This window comes from Tenrec ecaudatus, chromosome 2 (genome assembly GCF_050624435.1).
Source record: "Tenrec ecaudatus isolate mTenEca1 chromosome 2, mTenEca1.hap1, whole genome shotgun sequence".
Lineage (NCBI taxonomy): Eukaryota > Metazoa > Chordata > Mammalia > Afrosoricida > Tenrecidae > Tenrec > Tenrec ecaudatus.
In genome coordinates this window covers 206,598,852-206,613,547 of record NC_134531.1, presented here as the reverse complement: position 1 = coordinate 206,613,547, position 14,696 = coordinate 206,598,852, and the positions used below count along the sequence as shown (strand labels likewise).

The following is a 14,696-nucleotide window of genomic DNA, read 5'->3' as shown; positions in this document are numbered from 1 at the left end:
GATGCAGAACCGGGGCCAGGAGGGACCCTCTCCAATGGTGCAGACAGGGAGGTGTGGGTGTAGCTTCTGCAGCCGCTTCAGAACTTTATCCCCCAGCCAGCAGTCCCTCCCCTGGGTTGGGCTGCTTATTAACCACCACATCACGGCGGCGGAGGTCAGCCTAACTTGGAGGGCAGGAGTGGGGGGGCGAAGAGGGCATTAGTGCGGGAGTATGCATTTGTGGGTGTGCATCTGAGTGTGTGAGTGTGCACGAGGGTGTGACTGTGAATGTCAGGCTGTGGCTGTGGGTGTGGGTGTGGGTGTGAGTGTAGGTGTAAGCGTGGGTGTAGATGATGTGCACTCCGAGTGTGATGTTTGAGTCACATGAATGTACCATGCGAGTGGCTTGTCTGCTCCTGGAAGGACCCTCCGGCGAGGGAAGATGGCAACTCTGCCACTGCTGCTCCCGAGGGCCCAGCTTGGCAGCAACAAGGCCAGGGCAGAGGTGTGCCCCGGCACAGCCCGCAGGACTCTACACTGTGACCTTCTGCTGTGGCCATCATGAAATTCTTCCGACTTTTCTACCATGGCGCTACACGGACTGACTAGTCCTGGCCACATGTGGACAGCACAGGAAACCTGGGCCCCCAGTTCTGGATTCAAATCTGAGCCTTAGGCCCCTCCACATCCTAACCCCATCCCCACGCCCCAGCAGCTCAAATCTCCTCGGTTCTCCCCATGAACTCATCTCCCTTCCAGGAGAAGGCCTGCCACACCCACCGCCACCCCACGTTCACCTTCTGAGGTTCCTTCAGCCTCAGGCAGGGTTGAGGTGGCCTCCCCGCCTCGAGGGTCTGCCTGAAGGACCCCCACCTTTCTGCAGCTGCTCACACGGAGGACTCATGGGACAGAGCCATTGGCAGTGGGCGTGTGAGTGCGAGCATGCACGTGGTTGTGACTGTGTGAATGTAAGGCTGTGGGTGCGGGCCTAAGTGTGAGTGTGCGCTTGAGACCTCCAGGGGTCTTTCCGAACCTGTGTGAAGACAGAGGAGCCCCACAGCCCCAGAAGGTGCTGAGCAAGGGCGGAAAACCCTCCAAAGCTGAGGGAGGTGCAGCCAGGGCAGGTGCAGGGCCTCACAGAGCCTCTGCTCTCCCAAGGTGGGTGTTGTAGCCCGTGAGGCCCGCACTCCGTGGGACCTACAGGGGAAGTGGAAGGTGGGGACACAGCAAGTTTCAGCAAGGGGCAGCCTGTAATCTCTGTCCTCTATCGTCCTCAACCTATGGCCTTGTCCTCAGCCCCCACCAGGTCCTGCCCTCCAGGAAGCCCTGGGTCTCCCAACTCAGGGGATTTGTGTCTGCTGCCTGTCCTTCCTCCCCTCGTTTGATCATTGGCCTGGGAGGGGGAGGGGTCATAAGGGTCCTGCAGGGCTGAGGCAGCCCAAACACATCCACGCTGGGAGGGAGGGTATTGGGACCGGATGCCCACATCAGCACTAGCCCCGAAACCCCAAGAGCTTCATCCTTGTACTCACACAGAGAAGGGGCCGTGGACCACCAGAAAGGCCTGCGCAGGCCATGGGGCCCTCCGGCTGGGCTCACTCACTGACCATGGCTCTCAGAAAGTGGCTCTTTTCTCTCCAGACCACAGGAATACCCACCCTGCCCAGCTCAGCCTGCAGCAAGGGCCTGAGGAATGTTTCTCTGGAGAGACCGCCTGACCCAGGACTCAGACAGCTGGGATCACAGTCTCAGGGAGAGGACCCGCCTGTCATAGTCAGGGACCATTTCTCAAGAGAGGTATTGAGACTGGTAAAACTCTAGTAGATGCTTTAGCTCCTAAACAGGGGGCCCAAGAAGATGTCACCTATTAAAAAATAAAAGTTCGTCTCCACCTCCACCTCTCAGACCACAACTGAGACTCATTGGAGAAAAGGACAGATTGAAGAACTGTTCCAGCTTGTAGCTCCAGAAAGAAAGGAAGTGTTTTAACACCACACTCACACACACACACACACACGATAGGGAAGTAGCAAAGGGACACAGAAACCAACGGAAAGCTCCCATTGGTCAAATCTGGGGCCATTTGAGCAACGACATACATAAAACAATATTGGATTATAACCCAAAGTATAAACTAAATATCTTTGCATTCACACTGATATAAATGAGTGAATAAATGCACCAGAGACAAAATCCTACACAGAAAGACGACAAATAATGTCTGTATTCTCTGCCCTCAGAAGGGGGAACCAACTCCCCCCCCCCCCGCCTTGAGTGTGCGCTGTGAACAGTGACCTCCTTCCAAGATTGTAGTGAAGGGAGGAGGGAAAGAGTCGCATTAGAGCGAAGGACCCCATCTCAGCCAGGCGGTCAAGGTCAACTCCAACAGAGATAAATCATGTTAACAGCACTACCCTTAGTATGATGGCAAAGGAAGTGGAACTTTATCTCTAAGGTTTTCTTCTCAAAACTGATGCCAATCTTATGAGGAAAGCATCAGACGGGTCCCTGAAAAAGAGCATCCCACAAAGTGCCTGTCCAGAGCCCCTCAAAGCTGTCAAGGTCACAGAAATAAGGAGACCAATTTGGAGTCATGCTACTCTGTCTTGTAAAGTTGCTGCGACTCAGAATTGACTAGACTGCAGTGGGGGAGTTAGTTAATAATGTTTCAGTGCTTATTCATTAAGTTCAACAAGCCTATCATATAATAGAATTAGAATACCAAAAGCTAAGAACACACCTATCTGAAACTGAAAGAACTCAAGAAAAAAATTCAAGCTTCGAGTTGCAATTTTCTACAGGAAAGACTCTAGAGGCAAAATCTTGAATGATGCAGGAAGCATCAAGACAAGATGGAAAGTGCGCAGAGCCACTGTACCGAGAAGAACTTGTGAACAGTCCGTGTCAGGAAGCAGTATATGAGCAAGAAGCAAGGGTGCTGAAGGAAGAAGTCCAAACTGCACTGAATGCATTAGCCAAAAAGCAAGGCTCTAAGAATTGATGGACTACCCATTGATATGTTTCAGAAAGCTGAAGCAGCACTGGAAGCGCTCACTGGTCTATGCCAGGAAACTTGGAGGACAGCTAGTTGGCCAACTGACTGGAAGAGATCCACAGCTGTGCTCATTCAAAAGAAAGGTGACCCAACAGAATGTTCAAACTATAGAACGATATCATTGATAACACACACTATAGAATGATATCATTGATATCGCACACAATTACTTAAGATCATCTAGCAATGGTTGCAGCAGTACATTGGCAAGGCACTGCCAGAAGTTCAGGCTGGATGCAGAAGAGGATGTGGAACAAGTGATGTCATTGAGAATACAGGAAAGATGTTTACTTGTGTTTCATTGACTATGCCAAGACATTCGCGTGTGGGGACCATAATAAACTGGGTATCACCTTGAGAAGAATGGGAATTCCAGAACACTTCACTCATGTAGAACTTGTGCATGGATCAAGAGGCAGATGTGTGAACAGAACAAGGGAATACTGCATGGTTTAAAATCAGGAAAGGGGTGTGTGTCTGGGTTGTAGCCTCTCATCATACCTGTTCAATCTGTGTGCTGAGCAAATTATCAGAAAAGCTGGATTATCTAAAGAAGAATGTGGCATCAGGATTGGAGGAAGGCTTATTAGCAACTTGTGATATGCAGATGACACAACCTTGCTTGCTGAAAATGAGTACTGGAAACATGTGCTGATGAAGATCAAGGATTGTAGCCTTATGTATAGATTACACCTCAATATAAGGAAGACCACAATCCTCACAAGTAGACCAGTAGGTCCCATCATGAAAGAGAAAAGCTTGAAGTTGTCAAGGATTTTTGTGTTACTTGGAGCCACAATCAATGCTCATGGAAGCAGCAGTCAAGAGATCCAAAGACGTACTGCATTAGATAAATCTAGTGCACAAGACCTCTGTAGAGTATTGAAGAGCAAGGATGTTACTTTGAGGACTAAGTTGCACCTGACCCAAGCCATGGTGTCCTCCATTGCTCCATATACAATTGAAAGGTGGACATTGGAGATGGAAGATCCCATAAGAAGAGATGCATTTGAATGATGGTGCTGGAGAAGACGATTGAAAGCACCGTGGGCTGCCTTAGAGGAAAGGATGGCAAGACTTCATCTTACATGCTTCGCACATGTTGTCAGGAGAGACCAGTTTCTGGCGAAGGAGGTCATGTTGGTGGAGTGGACGGGCAGCGTCCTTGAGATAGATTGACACATGACTGAGTCGATGAGCTGGGGCATAGGGACAATAATGAGGACGGCACAGGACCGTGCAATGCGTCCTTCTGTGGCGCACTGACTCGATGGCACCTAACAACAACACATAATATGTTAATAGGAGAACTCGAGTCTTGCCTATCGCCACCACTTGTTCGGCAGATCTAAAGCTAATGTAAAAATAGTATATTTTTAAAGCAATCCTGAACTATGAAAACAAATAATTGCAAGAATTAATAAATTTTATATAATAGACAAACTTTTCAAGCTTGATAAGTGAGAGAGAAGTCAGCAAAAAATAATGGAGGCAGAGGAAAACACTCAAAGGATTGTGTGGCAGTTACATAATCTCCTGTCAACTTATATGGTACCTGGGCAGTGGGGCCCTAGAGAAACAGATTATGAAGATGGAGGGTGGATGCTTGTTCGACCTCTGCCTCATGGTCGTTTTTCTTCTCTGGCTAGCCAGAGGTCAGATATGGCCATGCAGTTTACTGGGTTTACTGTTCTCTGAAAAGAATATGGAAAGTTAAAAGTTGTGATTATTTTGTTTGGTTTTTGTCTGTGGTTATTCCTCTTTGAAATGGCGAAAATAAATGTGATTAGTGTATAGTTTGAGCTCAGAGGGTGAAATCGCCCTTTGAATTTCTCAGAGACTGTGCTGCTTAGCGAAACCGGCTGGCAGAAGGTCAAAATGACCGACAGAAAGGCTGGCCCTGGCTTGAGGCGATGCAGTCCGAGGTTTAAGGCCATATTTCTTATCAATGGAATAGTTTAAATAAGGATTAAGATAAGATAAATAAGGATTGAACTTCACTGTTTTAAGAATTGAGTTTAGGATCTGGCTGGACTAGGTTTATACTGTTTTCTTTTGACTATTGCTATTAATATAATGATTGATAGAAATTATTGGGAAGTATTAAAATTGGGAGCTTGTAAATCCACTTGTCTCCAGCCATTAAAACTGGATCTTTAAATGGATTTAGGACTCACCTGCAAAGAATGATCTGAAAAGATAAGCTCTGCCCAGTGTCTTGAGTGCTCAGACATTCGAAGGTGAAGAGATTTGTCCAGGGGCGGTTGACAGGCTGAAGTAAAAGAGGGACTGCTTGGGCTTTTGAATTTTGAACTAACGGTTTTGTCAGAAGGTGGAAAAAATTTTGGAGCTATGGAGAAACTCTCCTTTCTAGGACTGAACATGATAGGGAGCCTATGGCAGCCTGAAATGCTTGCTAGGTGACCACCTGGATCCACTTGTTGGGTGAAAGTGGGAGAAAGGCAGCACTAGAGAGACAGGTTGGATCTGGTCACTGACACCCACAGACTAGAGGAGAAGGCTGTTCTGAAGTTTACAGATTTATGTGGAACCTGAGCCTATGGCATGACCTAGCCCAAGGGGGCTGGGGTTGTTGAGAATTTGTGATGGGGGCATGGTTTAAAGGCAAGCAGACTAAGTGGAGGCTAAGGCTAAGGCTGGTGAGGCTAAGTGAAGCAGCCCACATTGAGTTGACCAGAACCCAACCAGATGGAGAAGCTATTTGAGGGTGTGAATTGGTGCATATTGCTGCTGACGTTGACTTTGTTTATGAATGCAGACTCACAAGGTTCCAACTGGAATGAAGATTCTTCACCTCAATGACTATGATTGTCTCCTCAGAGCACTGGGTTGATGTAAGTGGACAATATAGAAATTGGATACCCAAAATTGGGCAGATAAAAGCATTAAGTGGATGGCTTACAAACTTTCATAGGTGGGGAATATATTCACAGGCTAAAGGTGTAGGTGTTACTTAACTGCAATTGTTAGGCATAGACTATTGTGCTGTTCACTCATAGACTATTATGTTTAAATGAGGCTTTGACACATTTTGAGTTGCATGCATTTTAATTTTATCTTGTGAGGTATAAATATAATTTTCTCATTATTTTGTTAAAAATTATGTCTAACTAAAGAGTTGTGTATAAGTGTCAAATTGACAAGGGGTGGTCTGTGGCAATTACATACACTCCTGTCAACTTGCAAAGGGGTGGAGTCTAGCCTGTCAATCAGGTTGCAGCTTGAAGATCTCGTTTGGAGGTGCCACAGAGGTAATTATCTCACTGGAGGCCAGATACACTCACTCTCTCTCTCTCTGCTTGATTCCCTGTGAGACATTCCTGAAGACAGATCTGATGGAGCTACGCTGATCCAGCCAGAGCCCTGGAGCTGTGGAAGAGCCATGTGGAGACCCACGCCAGCACTGAGATGCTTCCACCGCCACTGGATCCACAAGACTTTCCACCTACTGGCCTGTGATCTTCCTGCATTCCGTGTCATTGCATGTGTTGTGTGAGTCTGATGAGGAATTATAGACCATATGGGCTAATATTGGACTTATGGACTTGATCTGGCCTGGGCTGGGATGTTTTCTTAATATACAATTATGCTTTATATAAATCTCTTATATACATATGAGTGTCTGTGAATTTGTTTCTCTAGTCTACCCAGACTAACACATTACCCTTCAGGCTTGTAACGGAATTCACCCTCGTGGTTCGATTTTCAGCTAAACAATAGAGAGGTCTATAAGGGGAACACTGTCATTAAGGAAGTATAAACTTCTTACAATAGTTAACCATTGAGATCCAAAGGGAAGCATTTACTCAAGAAGAAAGTCCAGAAGGGTAAGACAAGAAGGAGAAACAGAAATGGGAAACACAGAGAGGAAGTGGGATAAGTGAGGTTGCCAATGGGTATCACAATCAATTACATAAAACAAAATGTGGGAAAACACTCCTAAAGGCCAACAAACGATCCTTGAACTAAAAAAAAAAATGTGTATGAACAGCTGAATGGAAAACTAATTTGCTCTATAAACCTTGACCAAATTCACAATTTAAATTTTTTTTTAAAAATAGAAAATAAAAAAAATAGAAAATAGACACATTAATTGAAATAAAACACACAAAAAGACAAATACATAATTAAGTAAAAAAATTGCTACTAAGTTGTGGAAACCTCTATGAAATAAAAAATATCAAAAAAGCATAGGGGACTTCAATACACCACTCTTGAGGAATGACAGTTAACTGGAAAGAAAATCAGCAACCATACCGAAAAACTAAGCAGCGCAATCCATTTGATCTCTTAGAGAAAGACAGAACACTTCACCAGCAGCAGCACAGTGTAAATTAGCTTCCACAGTTCATGGAATGTCCTCAAGAATAGACCGTGTGTTGGGCCCCAAAGCAAGCATCAATCAACACAAAACACTGAGATGCTGCAAGCCATCTTTTCAGTTTGCTGAACGCTATAAAATCAGAAATCAATAAAAGGAAGATCAAGACTTTGAAAATTGAACAAGTCTTTAGTTTAACCTGGTGGTCTAATTATGTCAGTAATTTTGTACCCAAAGCGGTACATTGTTTTGCATACATTTTGTTGTTCTATATTGTAGGCCTGTAGTTCTTAAGAAATTACTCATTTTCATCTCTCTAGTAGACATTCCAGGTATGATCAACTTTAATACACAGTCAACATTTCCCCGAGCCACACTCGGGATTACCGCCAGGGAGGTCAAAACCACTGGGTAATTAAAGACATAAAGAGTGCCATTTAGAAATTCCTCAAAACAATGAGAGTGAAGATAGGACACACCAAAGCATTCAGAAACAGCAAAGGCAGCATTCGGAAGACAATTTTCAGCAGTAACTACATAAATCGAAAAAGAACAAAGAACCAAAATCAACACCTACAACAATTAGAACAATGTCAGCAAAACAAACCCTCAGCCACCAAAAGAAAATTGACAATAAAGAGCAGAAATAAATGAATCAGACAACTGAAAGAAATCAATCAGACAAAAAGTTGGTTCTATGAAAGAATTAATAAAATTTATAAACCACTGGTAAATTTAACAAAAATGTTTAAAAGAAAGAGAAGCAGCGAATATTATGAAGAAGAAATGTAATGGGTGACTTTTTGTGTTTTTATAATGACTCAGCCACACGAGCACTTGAATAAAGCTAGGATATGCCTTGGTGCAAAATAAAAAAAGAAAGAAAAGAAAGAAAGTCTTCTCCTCTCGACAGAAACCAGATTGGGTTGTCCTTTCACATCACTCTTCTTAATAGCATCCTCACGGTAATCAAAGAAGCTTGATATTGTCACATCAGTAGACATGTAGGCATGGATCAGAACAGAGAGTCCAGAAATACAAAGCACATACAGACGTGTGAATTTTTACAAAGGACTAAAATGCATTAAATAAGGAAGAGATGATCTTTTAAACAATTAATGCTGGAAAAATTGGATCTTCACTTGCAAAAGAATGAAACAGGGACCATACCTCACACTATATACAAAAATGAACTCAAGATGCATTAAAGACTTAAAGATAAACCTGAGTACTATAAAGATCATCAATGAAAAATAGGGACAAACTTAAGGACCCTAATACAAGGTATAAACATACTACCAAACATAATGAAAAACACCCACACTATAAAAGATAAAATAGAGAACTGGAACCTTCTATGAGTACAATATTTATGCACATCAAAAGACTTCATTTAAAAAGTAAAATGAGAACTCACAGATTGGGAAAAAATATCTGGCAATAATATAATAGACAAAATCCAGCATTTCAATACATCAAAGACTTCATCAAAAGAGTAGAAAGAGACCCCACATAGTAGGAAAACATTTTTGGAAATATATATTCAATACGGGCTAATCTTGAAAATATACAGAAAAATTCAACACTTCAATAAGCGAAACCAAAACTGGTCAGCCCCTCCTCCCTTCTCTCCCAGAGTCCGAGAATTCTCCACTCCTAGCCAGTTCGGTTCTCCCCAATTTCTTTGAGAGCACTAAGAACAACGTCCGTGCATCAGTGTTTACTAGAGCAAATCGCCTGCCACGCCTGTAACAGGAATGAGACCCAAATCGCCCTGCACCCCGGTAATCATGAAGTCCACATCTACAAGAAGAACGGGAGCCAGAGGGCAGAAAGCTTATGCGCTCACAGGCATCGACTGGCCACCCAGGGGTGACCATATTGTCACCTGGGGGGCAGACTGCAATGTCTACGTCGGGTGTCAGAGGACAGTGTCTGGAGGAGCACCCTGGTGATCCTAAGGATTAATCAAGCAGCCACGTCATGAAGTGGTCCCCTCTAGAGCACAGGCTCACTGTGGGAAGCAGAGCATGGATCATTTCCGTCTGTTACTTTAAGTCAGAACATGACTGGTGGGTGAGCGACTATTAAGAAGCTGATCGGCTCGGCCGTGGTCAGCCTGGACTAGCTGGCAGCAGGCTCCTGCCGCTTCAAGTGCAGGGTGTTCTCTGCCTACATGAAAGAAGTGGATGGAAAGCCAGCCAGGACATCATGGAGTTGGGGTCAACTGCTGCAGACTTTAGGGCAGAGACTCCAGTGGATGGGTGCATGGGGTCAGCTTTTCGACCAGTGGGAGCCACCTGACGTGGGTCAGCCATGACTGCACCGTGTCCATGGCCAATGCCTCCCAGAGCATGCAGGTTCGTGCCGCTCCTGAGTGTGTCATTTGTCTCGGATTGCTGGACCATGTTCTAGAACTACACCGACCACAGCTGCCTGGCCTCGTCTCCAAACTCGATGTTCTGCAGCAGCAGCCAGTGCAACATGCTGACCATGGAGAGCTTCTGCAACATGGGCCAGAGCACCAGCACTGAGGACCACCAGCCCGGCCCTGGAGACGCTGCACCAGCCCAGCAGCCCTCAAGTGTCTGTTTGGGAAGTGGACAAGCAAGACTGTCGTAAACGCTGCACCAATGGAGCCATAACCATCTGGGATCTCAAGACCTTAGAGCAGGCGTCCTCAAACTACGGCCCACGGGCCACATGCGGCCCACCAAGGACATTTATCCAGCCCGCTGGGTGTTTTGGACCCGTTTCTTTTTTTACTTCAAAATAAGATATGTGCAGTGTGCATAGGAATTTATCCATAGTTGTTTTTTTTTAAAAAAACTATAGTCCAGCCCTCCAACAGGTCTGAAGGACAGTGAACTGGCCCCTGTTTAAAAAGTTTGAGGACCCCTGCCTTAGAGTCTTGCATCCAGGGTCTCTGGATAATGTGAAGCTGAGCACACCCTCAGGATTGATCTAGCAGGACCAGCCTTGACCTTCAGCCTCCCTGGCCCGAAGAAACACAGAAGCCATGAAAATACCGTGTGCAGGAGGAGTTTGCTTGAATATAGCTGGTGAACGTGTGTGTGTGTGTGTGTGTGTGTGTGTGTGTGTGTGTGTGTGTGTTTAAGGCAGCAGACTTTCTTGGTTTTGTTGCTGTTTGGACTATTTCCAGTCCTGCCCAAGGTGCTTCTCTTCAAGGCATTTATATGAAAAAGTTGTTACTGACTTCCGGGGGGAGGGTGGGGGGGGGGTGGGAAGCTGAAGTATGGAGAGTGTCTGCTGGGAAGTAAAAATTTTAAACCTGAATGTGAAAAAAATAAAATAAAAACAATCCAATTTAAAAACAGAAGCCATGACTAGACAGTTCACCAAAGATCTCATCCAGGTGACCAACAAACATATTAAGAAACATTCATGATCATTAACTGTAAGAGAAATGCAAATTAAAACAATGAGATACTATCTCACATAGGCACAGATAGCAACGTTTTAGGGGACAGGGGGAAAACCGACAAACGCTGGAGAAGACATGGAGAGATTAGAACACTCACACGGTGCTGACGGGACTGCAGAATTGTACAGCCACTGTGGAAAACAGTATGGTGCTCGCTTAAACAAATTCAAGCAGGAATGCCATATGACCCAGTAATCTCTCCACTTGGTATAGACCCTTAACGAAATAACAAATATGAACACATACTCCTTCTGAAGTGGGTATATCTCTAACCTTCCTGGAAAATGCTGTGCTCTTCAATTTCCACCATGTCAAAGCCACGGTTTGGCCATCCGTGAGTGGCTCAGGTCATGTTCCTTTACATGTTCTTTGAGTTGCAATGAGCTCTGGAAGCACTGTCCTGGAAGCACTGGACTGAGGACCACAAGTGAAGGCGGCTGGCCAGAGACTCCATTGTGTTGACTGCCCAATGACCTGCCTTCTTCCCCCGCCCCCAACTATCTCAGGAAATCCCACTAGTGATTGATTTTAGAATGTACTCCTATGTTCCCGAGATCAGAACATGGTAATTGATCTGGTTGTCTTTAAATACTGTTCCTTTTGATGTTGTAACCAGGAAGCTATAATTAATCTTACTATTTTTATTTTGTTAATTGGGATGTTATAATCAATCCTGTTCTACTATCATGGCTTTGTAACAAAAGTGCCCTCTTTGATTTAAAGAATGTTTTTGTCATACCTGCTTGCTCCATAAGAAAGCCCCCAGTAAATGGGGTTTTGCCTATGTAAGCTGGCTATTATTTCGACTCGGGACTGCAAACTAAAGAATCGTTTTTAGATTCTTGTAGTCCAGGTAACTGAATAAAGTCTCTTCTAAATTTCAAGACATTATAGTGGCTGTCATTTGTTTGACCCCGCAACACAAGGTCGGTGGTTCTTCACCAGCTGTGGGAGAATGATAGGGCTATCTGCTCCCATAAAGATTTACAGCCTTGGACCAAGGGCTCAAGTAGAAAGAAAATGTTTTGGAAATGATGGCAACATTTGTACCAGTGTGCTTAACACAATTGAATGATGGATTGTTGTAAAATTAGTAAGAGCCCCCAATAAAATGATTAATTTTAAAAAATATATTTATAGCCTTGGGAACCCTATGTGGGATTGTTATGCAGCTGAATCAGCTCTGTGGCAGTGGATTTAGTTTGGGTTTGGGCTGTTTGGGGAACAAGAGGAGGAGCCAATCAGGATTGTAGGGTGGGTGCCATAAGGTTTCCCAAGGAAGTTCTCTTGGGACAGCCCTCGCGGCCCTCAAAGAGTTAGTAGGTAGGTGCCCTGTAATGATGGGAAAGTTTTCCTCCCCGCACTGTCCTGGCCTTCTCTCACCAACACAGTTTTCAGTTTTCTTAAGACTTCTTCCCAATATGCTTGTGATTATTCTGTATCCTCCAGAAAACCTGTGATGACTACCCCTTTGGAATCTGAAAAAAAGCAAAGCAAACCAGTGACACAACCTTCGGGGCTACCTTTCCGCCTGGGATGCAGCTGGCCCGGCGATCTCCTTGGAGCAAACTCTGCCATCAGACCTGCCTGTCTTCTCTGAAGGCACTCATGGCCCTCAGACCAGCGTATTCCTGAAGGAAATTGTCTGAAGCCGTGCAGCGACCGCACAGACATGTTCGCGCACATTTTGTCTGGAATAAAATGCACGTGTGAACCCTCGTGCAATCCTTTTTACTTACCTTGGTACTGTGTGATTCCAATTATATGAAATATCTAGACTAGGCCAGTTCAGAGTGGTGACAGTGGCAGAATCTAGAGAAGGTAATTCATGCATGTCGATTGTACATTTAAAATAGTTCAACAGATTTTTTATTTTATATGTGTACATGGACATGGATAGACTAAAACCAAACACACTGCCGTCAAGCCCGTGCTGACTCATAGGAACCCTATAGGACAGGGTAGAACTGCCCCTGTGCGTTTCCCAGACCCTAATCCTTTATGGGAGCAGAAAGTTCCAATTTCTCCCATCTATGTGCATGTGCATATGTATGCATATGTGTTTATATATAAAGGAGCCCCTGCAGCATAGAAGCTTACAAATTGGTTTGCTAACTGCAGGGTCCCCACAAGAGTAATTCTGCTCTGTCCTGTAGGGCCACTATGACTGAAAATGGACTCATTGGCAGTGAGATTAATCTATTTCTGGCTATCATCCTCCTCCTCACTAGTTTAAGTGGAGTTGATTCAAACATAGTGTGTCAGAGAAGAGCTGCTCCATCGTTTTCCATAGTTGATTTTTTTGGAAGTCAATCAGCAGGGCTTTCTCTGAGGGCTATTGGGGTGAACTTGAACCTCTAACCGTTCCGTTAGCAGCATGAACAGTGGGCACAATCCATAGATACATGAGTGTATGTTTTCTATATGAGGGGTCTTCAAAAATTCAATGGGAAATGGAATTAGAAGGTAATGAACTTTTCCCGTGAACCTTTTGAAGCCCCCTTGCATAAACAAACACCCCCAGCACTTCAGGCAACCCCATTGCGGCTCTCACTGGGACAGTTCTAGAAGCCCGGCCAGCTGCTCCGCTGTGCCCTTCCTTCTCACTCGGATGCTGGAATGTGTGGGACACCTGGCTGCCCAAAGGGAGGCAGAACTGCTATCTCAGTCTCTCGGGTCTACCTTGTGCCCTCTTTCTCCACTTTCCTTCCCTATTTGTGTAGTATAACAGGAGAAAATGTAGCTTAGGCTGTCCCACCAGTGGTCCCTGCTTCAATGCTGTCATCCTTCTGCCTTGGACATTGTCCTTGTTGCCCAAACTTCACAACTCCTCGGTCACTCCTCTCGGGCCCCTGGCACAGTGTTCTGGTCTCACACTGAGGCTGGCCTCCCCTGATGCTCCCTAGGCTGTACTCAAGGGTTTGGGCAGACAAGGGTTTATGGCCTGTTTTTTTCCTCCTAAAAGGAGACCTCTAATTCCACCCTCACCCCCTCACAACTAACCTGGTTCTGAACCACCAACAGGCTTGAGGTGACTCTGTCCCTCCATTTGCTTCCCTGCTTATCCTCCAGACAAGGTGCTTCGAAGTGAGGCAGCGGAAGCTGAGGGCCCACTGGTGGATCCCACCACTAACATCTTTTAAAAGCATGACGGACGTGCCATCCCAGGACCTTGGGCTCTGACTGGTGATCAACAGCCTCACCCACACAGCCTGGAGTCACCCACTCCCGGACGGCCCTCAGGTTCGGTGACTGGGCAGCTGTGGTCTCAGGACCTCACCCTTTAAGGAAAGTGGTCACTGAGAACCAGAATGCGGTGGAGAACCACCCCGGCCCCATGCGATTTCTAGGGCACTAACCTTTGGTCGTGTTGTGTCCCCCCTCCCGTGTCTCCCCTGCTTCTCCAAGCGTCTCCCAATAGACGCCCTGCACCCAGGCCTGCCTCCCTGGGAAGAGATCCCAGCAGGCCACCGCACCCCTCCCCGCACGGCCCCGGAACACCCTGCGCTCTGCTTTACGCGGCTTCTGCCGCATGGAAATTCGTCGGGTTTGACTACCGTGCCCCCACTCCCCCCACTTTCATTCGGCAAGGGGCTCCCGTGATGAGAGGGCCCTGCCGGCACCCGAACCCTTGCCGCAGGCGTTTGGGGCAGCCGGGGGAGAGAGTGGAGGGGTGGACGAGCCCCAGGGGCCCGCTGCCCCGCCCGCCCCCTCCCTCTCCCCTTCCCTCCCCCTCCTCCCCGCCGCTGCGTCCCCGCCTGGAGCTGGCGGGCGCTGCGCGCGCCACAGAGAGCCGGGGGTCCCCAGGGAGCAGGTGAACAGAGGACTTTAATAGAGTGCTACACATGTGGCTGCGCGGTGGGGGCGCGGGGCGC

General features: G+C 46.3%; 1 pseudogene; it reads left to right on the top strand.

The window, feature by feature from the left end:
• Window position 1: 1 nt before the first annotated feature.
• Window positions 2–14,374, top strand: LOC142440468 (actin-related protein 2/3 complex subunit 1A-like; annotated as a pseudogene).
• The last annotated feature ends 322 nt before the right edge of the window (window positions 14,375–14,696 follow it).